This window comes from Crocuta crocuta, unplaced genomic scaffold (genome assembly GCF_008692635.1).
Source record: "Crocuta crocuta isolate KB4526 unplaced genomic scaffold, BGI_CrCroc_1.0 scaffold131, whole genome shotgun sequence".
Taxonomy (NCBI): Eukaryota; Metazoa; Chordata; class Mammalia; order Carnivora; family Hyaenidae; genus Crocuta; species Crocuta crocuta.
Window position 1 is genome coordinate 6,124,342 of NW_027528977.1, and position 9,224 is coordinate 6,133,565.

Sequence of the window (9,224 nt, forward strand, 5' to 3'; positions counted from 1 at the left end):
GCGGCAGAGGCGAAGGGGGCGGGCACTCAAGCCCCGCCCCAAAGCCAGCGCTGACCAATCGTCTCAAAGGACCTCTGCGGGAAAATTCCACTTGTCCAATCGGCACCCGAGGAGTGGGCTCACGTCAATGGTTGGGACGTGGCAGAAAAAGGGAAAAATACTTGGACTGTGTGTACTCTCTGGTACTCCCTTCTCGTTCAGAAGGACTTCGCCGATTGGCCGAAGAGAGGAAGGATGAAGCCACACTCCCCCTGCTCTCAACCCCGTCCGGGTCTGGGCGCACCTCCTTTCCCCGCAGCACTGCGACGTTCGGGGAGGGGGCGGGGCACCGTGATGGGGCTGGAACAGCACGGCCTTTTGTGGTTTGGGCTGGGAGAAGAGGCGGGGTCTCAGGGAAGGGAAGGGAAGGGGGTGTGGAGAACCAAGGGAGGAACTGGCGCAGCTAGACTTTTTCAGAAAACCCAAAGCAGCCACCAAAATGGAGGCATTAAAATCAATCCTAATTCGACTGGAAACCTGACTAACAAGGTTAAGGTCTCCTGGCATAAAGTTAAATGGGTTGCAGTTCAGATATGGGTGGGACAAAAAAATAGATGGAAGAAGGGCACATTTGCCCACCCTGGCTCTGCGCACTATCTAGTGGGTTTTCCCCTCCCGCTTTACAATGAGACCCTTGCATCCTTGTTTCTCATTCTGTTGGGGGCAGGGTATAGCGGACGCTTGCGTTCGCTCTCTAGCCCTTGCCTGGCTAGAACCTTCCAGTTGGCGTCTAGAGGCTAATTGGCTCTAAAGCCGAGAAGTCACAGCTCCCGTCACATGCAACCAAAATAAATACAACAACTGTAATCCCTGGACATCTTGCTTAATTTAAACACCGGTAACAGTTTACTGAATCATGTTAGTGATGCTAAGTTGTTTCTTTGTCCCGCACATGTCCTTTCTTCTTCATCCTGAATATGTCCGCTTTTCGGATTACAGTCCTGCTCTCCTGCCATCTTATTCCCCAACCCCTTCAACTCCTTTCACGCATATGCCCAGGGCCCAGGATATATTTATCATTTCCCCTCCCCCAAGGATTAAGAGCCCCACTTCTTGTGCTGTCCCTGGCAACTGCAAAATCTGCCATTGAGGGGAGCCTGGGTGGCTCAGTCGGTTAAGCAAAATCTGCCATTGATCCGAGACTCTTTTTTTTTTTTTTTTGCTGTTGATTAAAACAAATTATCCAAACTTTACTATGGGAACTTCAGTTATAAGAATTTGCTATAGACGTTTTGTGCAACCAAATCCAAGTCTCAGCCCACCCATGTAGTACATTTTTTTACCAAGAAACCATTTCCCTCTTGATATTTCTCTGCTTTACACACGTTGCTCTAGAAGCTGTGGCTCTTTTTCCATACAAGTTTCTCCCACTTTGAAAGATAATTCATACTTTAGTCACATTTCCTTAATCTTCTTTGGGATGCTGCATACTGATCCAATTGGATATACCAACATGTTTGTTGGGCAGGATTTCTCAAATTTCAATATTTTCCATACCATACCTGTGTATACTGCTCACAGTAGTATTTATTATTTTCTTTAAGTAAACGTATTTTTTTCAATTTCTTTAGAGGGAAACTTTATAAAAGTACTATGAATGGAAAACCTCCACCATCCATTCTAGTTTGAAAGTAACTGTAAGAAAAGTGAACAAAGCAATTTTTAAAATGATGTCTAGGAACTATTGCCTGCTAAAGTCTCTGAGCCTAAACCCCACTTCCTGTTAAAAGGGTCAAAAGAGTCTGTTACCAAGCATTAGACACATATTAAAGATCAAGCACACAAATGGCATTTTATCATGATGTGATCAAAGGATAGAAAATAGAGCTAAAATAGGAATCACTTTCTCACTATGAGTCATTGTTTTTAATCCTGCATGCATGCCCTAACTAAAGTCATCTAAGGCATCAGAAGTAATCTATGTTACTTTTTGGGAAACACTGCTGTGGAGGCTTAAAGCATGTATTCTATAATCAAGCAGACCATATTCTCATAATAGCTCCTGCATTTATAGCTGTGTGCCTCTGGACAATCTATTTACCTCTCTGGCCTCTATTTCCAATTTAAATATGGAAAAAGTAATAACATTTACTTATGAGTCACTGCATAGATTAAATAGCTTAATAAAGGTAAAGCATATCATACCTACCATGTGTATGTACTAAATACATATTAGCTGATGTATTATATTATATTATATTATATTATATTATATTATATTATATATAGAGAGAGAAGATAATAATATGTATTATTGGCTTATACATGTAATTGTTATTGGTTCCAGAGAGGAGAAGCATTTCTTAAGGCAATGAGTTGAAGATGTGATGTAAAACAGTGGTCCTTAAAGAGTGATACAGACAGCATCAGCATTACCTGGGAACGTTTTAAAAATGCAAATTCTCAGGTAGGTACATCCTCACACCTGATTTGGAAACTCTAGCTGTGGGGTCCAGCAATCTGTAGCTTAGCAAGTCTTCCAGATAATTCTGATGTATGTAAAGTTTGATGACCACAGATATCATAGAAAAAGAACTGACTTGTCAAGGAGTGAGAGGGCCTGAGTTTTAATTATAGTCTTTAAGTGACATCAGCAAAATGGAGGCATAAGGACCTCTGTAAGGTCTTTTCTCCACAAAAGCAGTGAGAAAACAGGCCATTTTGTCAGAGTCAACTTTTTCCAAATTCTGGATATTAATCAAAGACTTGCAGCAATCCAGGAAGCATTTATTCAGGGAAACAGCTGAATTTCTCAGTAAGAACAGTAAGCTTTGCGATGTTGTGACTTTTTCTAACCCCATCCCTCCAGCTCCAGCTCTGCTTTTGCACTGAAAAACAATAGCCCACAATCATGGGGAAAACCAGCAGCCTGGCAGCCACCTGATGAGGCAGAGTGAGACTGGAGTGCCTTCAAAACCTAATTCTAAGAGAATAATTTCACCTACCTGTGGTTCCCTAGAAGATCTCACTTGCAAGGCTGCCTTCATTTGATTTGATTCAGAGCCAATCCAGTGCAAAAAACCTTCTCCCCAGAAGCACTTGTCAAAAAAAAAATGAGAGGGAATCAATTAACTTTCCTGTCACCTTAGACAGTAGAAAACAGTTGGGACAAAAAATAGATTAACCAAAAAGCTTAAAAGGAAAAGTTGGAGAAGGTCCTGTAGGAATTTTGAAAATCTCCAACATATTTATAGGAACCTAGAAACCCACACACATGCCCAGGGCTGCACTAACTGCATAAGATCAGGAAAGACCTGAGGGGACCCTAAGCATTCACCATACGCTGACCTTAAGGCTCTGTAAAAGTCAGAAATGAAGGCTAAGGGAGAGTTGGCAATGCCTGGCTAACTGTTGAATCTAAGCCCCAGCACACACAGACCCTCAGTAAGCACTGGGAAACATACTGGTTCTAGCCATTTAAGGAAATCTGTCCCATTATTAGCTGAGCCCTAAGTTAACCAAGCAGAATCCTCCCTGGCTACACATGACAAAGAATACAGATTGTGCAGGTAGTTCAGAAAAGTCACTGAACAAACAAAAAGCATCTATAACAAACAGCAATAACAAAAAACCCCAGGGGATGAAGAAGAATCTGATTTCCAGAGTTTCCACGTTATGTTTTTTAAATGTCTAATTTTCAACAAAATCAAAAGTTGGTTCTTCAAAAAGATCAACAAGATTGACAAACCTTTAGCTAGACTGAACAAGAATAAAGAGAGAAGACCCAAATTACTAAAACCAGGAATGAAAGGGACATTACTACTAATGTTAGAGAAACAAAAATAAAATTAGAAGGGCAAACTAAACATCTGTATGCTAACAGTTTAGAAAACCTAGACAAAAATGGACAAATGCCTAGAAAGACACAAATCATAAAAACTGACTCAAGAAGAAATAGAAAATCTAATTTTAGCCTTGTCATTTATAAACTGAATGGCCTTAGTTTAGGTTGATCATTTAATTGTCTTGAGCCTTAGTTTCTTCAACTAGAAAACATATAATAATCCCTATGCCATATATTTAAATGAGGTGATAGAGAGGTTTTATTAGGTATACATTAGGTATATTAAGATATTTTACCCACTCTATGCTGACAGCATTGAGCCTGCTTGAGAATCTCTGTCTTCTTCTCTCTCTGCCCCTCCCTACTCATGGTGTCTCTCTCTCTCTCAAAAATAAATAAACATTAAGAAAAAGTAAGATACTGAAACCAATGAAACAACTCTTAAAATCCTTAAGACTCAGTAGCACCTACACAAGATTATTTATTATTTAAAGTTTATTCAGTAGGTGGGAAGCTCTGCTTCACATTTTGGGACCTGAGCTCTATCATCTTCAATACATGGCTTTCATTAAAAGTCTGAGTACCAATATCCAGCCAATAGAATAAAGGAAGGATGGAGAGGAAAAAATGTGAAAGATTTCAGAGATTTTTATTAGCCTACCATGGATATAGTCTAGCCATTCGGGATCGTGATCTGCCAGCAGATCACCTTGAACCCTACAGAGGCTTGGTTTTAGGCTATGTTAGACTGCTCTATTTTGGTTTTGTCCTTACTCTTAGGATGTGGTCCTTATGCCTAGGGTGTGGTTCTGACTCTTAGAATATCACCCTTCAGGGTCTCAACTAGAAGCCTGGGATATTTACTGAGATCCCTCACTCTTGGCAGGACTTAAATTCCTGCTTTTGACTCCCAGGCTGTATGACTACTGAAACCTCTGCTTAGTTCTTTAGACTCTCAGTCACTGTTTCCTACTGGGTTTCTTGAAGTTTTGCTCTGCACCATTTACGAGTCAGCCAACAACTTACAGGGAATTCATATGAAGGTTTGGAGGTTCCTTATTTGCAGTTCCTTCCTCTTGGGAGAGTCTCCACTATAGTTCAGCCATTTTGGCAACTTTGTACTCTGACCCTTTCCTCCTCTGTGTGCTAAGAATACCACATTCTTCTTGAAATCTAGTCCCTGGTGCCACAATTTGATATATACTCTCAGGGGAAAAGCAAGAATAATGTGAAGCGAACTTTGTGTTTAACTTCTCTCCAGAATAATAGGCTCTCAAGTCCTGCCTGCACTGCTAACTCTTCAATGCCTTTGAACATTTGTTTTACATATTTCCCAGTTTTTATAATTGCTTTCAGTGGGAAGTTTAGTCTGATGGATGTCATTTTTAAAAAGTTTATTTGTATTTATTTTGTGAGAGAGATAGAGAACAAGCAGGGGAGGGGAAGAGAAAGAGGGAGACAGAATCCCAAGCAGGCTCCATACCATTAGCACAGAGCCCAGTGCAGGGCTCAAACCAACGAGCTGCAAGATCTGAGCCAAAGTCAAGAGTCAGATGCCTAAGTGACTGAGCCACCCAGGTGCCCCAAGAAAGCTATAATCTTACATTGATTTTTTTTATAAAGATTAATCATAACTGGTCTGTGTTGATCAAGATCTTTTTATCTACAGTATAGGGTCTGGTGGAATTCCACTGTTCCAGTCATTTGCAGCCCCAAAGTTTTTAGAATTTCTCTATTTCATTTCTATTTGCATGCAACCATTTCTTGTCTGAGCTCATCTCTTTAATCTTATATTTTGCTAAACAGTCGGTGACAACAATATACACCTCCAACATTCTGTTTTCAAAACTTTTCCCTGGAGTTACAAACTGCAGACACTCTATCTGCTTCCCAAGTGTGTTAACCAAATGCTTTGGCATTGCATAGCATGGATCTCCATCTTTCTAGTGTTTAAAATAAGTTGCTTCACCATTCATTGACTAACTGCTAAGCCAGTGCCATGTATTTACAATATTTTGTTACAAAAAATCATGTATTCATTAAGCAACCCTAGATAATGTGACAGATAAAGACTAATGAAACTGTTATGAAATGGTCATTTCCTGAAGACATAAGGTCCACCTAGTGGTGAGGGAGAGAGTTAATGGGGGAGAGGTATTTCTTTATACTGTAATTCAGTGACCCATGCTGATAGATGAAGAGCCATCTTCAATCATGTGTTCCAAGTTTATGCTGAGAGTCCCCACCAAAGAGTTAAAGAACTTTGACCAGCTGCATTCTGGTTAAAGGCAAAAGAACATAAAATGGGTAGCTGAAAAAAGAAGTTATAAATACTCAACCAATTTCAGCCTGTGACATAATTTACTCTATGTGTTACACCTGTGGTTCTCATGCTACTGAAACTTCACAAGTAACATCAGCATCACCTAGGAACTAAATGCAAATTTTCATGCTGTATCCTAGTCTTGCTAAGTCAGAAACATTGGGTGTGGGCCCAATACTTTGTTGAACGAATCCTCTGGGTGATTCTAATGCAGCCTAGGATTTGATAACCGCGAGGTTTCAGGACATCAATATTGGGCTGAGAAGCAGGTGTGGTGATCGATAAGATGTTGTTTTTCTCCTTTCCTAAACAAACTAAATGCAGTTTATACTAGCTGGTTTTGTGTGAAAGTTTAATCGTGAAAAGAGTGTAGGGGCTTTACTACGATAGACAATACTGACCAGCTTCTTCAGCCTTCATTACAACCTTCTAACAAATCTTCCTACACTGGAGAAACTGGAAAGTTGATTTCACTTCTTAGACGTTATTGTTGCTAGGGTTCCAGATGTGATTTAGGTTCTGCCAATTAGATGTGAGATTTTCAAGGTGAAAATGAGTGTCTTAAGTCAATGCTACCCTTCTACTGTTTTGATTATTTCTGCTGCAAACCCAGGTTAGAGGAAATGGAATTATCTCCATCAGCGGTGGCCGAGATACTAGTATCTGGTGTCCAGTTTTGTGGCAGTCCAGTTAGGGGCTGAAATATCCATTTTGTTGGTGTGTATTGTGGCAGAAGTGCTGGAGCTCTGGAGCTAAGAACTACAGTGATAATTTCCTTGAACTGCCAAACAGTTTTTGATTCTCTGTTTTCCTGTTTATGGCAAAGGCACAAGTTCTCTTGGTGGCCCAGTTTTTCAGTGTGACTTTGGGGATCATTCTTGGATGACCAAATTAGAGCCTATTTCATCACCTCCGCTAGCCATTTTGTATAATATATCTCTTTTTTTTTTCCTGCTTAGACTTAAAGGCATGTATTAAGTTTTCTGAATCTGATTCTGGATGATAACAGCAGGCTGACCTGTTTTTTTCTCTCTAGAAGCTTTGAGCTCATTTTCCTTACCTTTTTTGTTCTAAAATTTTATAACAATTTGTTCTAAATGTGAGGTCTGTTTTGATTCATGTGCTCAGGCATTAAGTAAATTTTTTCAGTATAAAGAACTAAACCTTTGAGCCCAGGGAAATTTTTCTATATTATTAGATAGCTAATTTCCTCCTCTCTTTTTTCTTGGCTCTTTAGATATATTCCAGTTTTTTTCTTTCATCCTTTCATCTTCTCTATTTTCCTCCATATTTCTTAGAGGTCTTAAGCTTTACTTTTAATTCTATCCAATGAATTATTTTTTCAGCAATCATATTTTTAATTTCTAAGTTTTCTCCCTTCTTGTATAATACTGCTCTTAATTTTTTTAGATAGAATCTTTTCTTGAATCTTTCTAAAGTTTCTCCCTCTCCCCAACTTTACTGAAATATGACTGAAAAATAAAATTATATATATTTAAGGCATACAATGTGATGTTTTACTATACATACACATTGTAAAATGACTGTGGTGTCACTTACAAGCTTATTAAGTTATTTATCACATCATATAGCTATATTTCCTTCCTTCCTTTTTTTTTTGAGATATACCCTCTCAGCAAATTTCAAGTATACAATAAATTATTATTAACTATAGTCACCATGCTTTACATTAGGTCTACAGAATTTATTTACATTATAATTAAAAATTTGTACCCTACTACATTTTTACCCTGATTCTTCCATCCCAATAAGCACCATCCTGCTCTCTGTTTTACTATGAGTTGATTTGAGTTTCTACATATAAGTGAGATCATGCAGTATTTATCTTTCTGGGAGAGGGACATCACAGGTAAAGTGAAACTGTTCGTCTTACCTTTCTTAAACATATGCATTCTTGCATTTTTTGCTCCACTGTTTCCATTGGACTCCTGAACTCCCACAAAGGTACTCTGATCTGTGGGCGGTCATCCAAAACCAGTGTTCTGTGGGGTAATGATAGTAGCATACTCCTATTCTGCCATCTTACTGATCCCAAAGATTCTAATGAGAGGTTTATTTTATTGATTTTGAAGTTCCCTTCTGTTCTTTGAAGTATTTCTGTTTCCTTCAGTCTTGAATTTCACAGTATTTTTAAATCAGTATTCCTCTTTCTTTGGGCATCTGGGTGGATCAGTCAGTTAGCCGTATGAGTTCAGCTCAGGTCATGATCTCATGGTTGGTGGGTTCAAGCCCCACATTGGGCTCTGCACTGACAGTATGGAGCCTGCTTGGGATTCTTTCTCTCCCTCTCTGCCCCTGTCCTGCTCGCTCACTCTCTCTCTGTCTCTCTCAAAATAAATAAACTTAGAAAATCAGTCTTCCTCTTTCTTAATACAAACTTTCTTCACATATATGATAACCTTTGATTTGTGTGCTGATTTGAAAATAATAAGTAAATTATAAGTTCAGGGAATGTGTGTGAGGCTTGTTGAGTGGAACACCTTACCTTAAGAGGCACTAGCTCTTTTGCTGAAAGAATCATAAATACTAAGATGCCAAAAGTTTGCTCTAGGGCCATCCAATTTCTTCAGAGCAATGAAAATATATTTAACTTCTTTGTCTTAGACAGACACTTGACTGTTTTACTTTTCTACATGGAATTTCATATAGAACTACAATAGAGTAGTCATTAGCCACCTGAATTGTAGCTCTTATGAATTAAGATGCACAGAAGTGTAAGATACACAGCATATTGTAAAAACTTAGTTCAGTAAAAAAGAAAAGAAAGTATGTCAAATAAAAATTGTTACATTTTTATATCGATTACATGTTTAAATAATATTTTAGGTACATTGGGGGGCGCCTGGGTGGCTTAGTCGGCTAAGCGTCCGACTTTCGCTTAGGTCATGATCTCACGGTTTGTGGGTTCGAGCCCCACGTCAGGCTCTGTGCTGACTGCCAGATCAGAGCCTGGAGCCTGTTTCAGAGTCTGTGACTCCCTCTTTCTCTGACCCTTCCCTGCTCACGCTGTCTCTCTCTCTCTCTCTCTCCTAGAAATAAATAAAAATATTAAAAAAT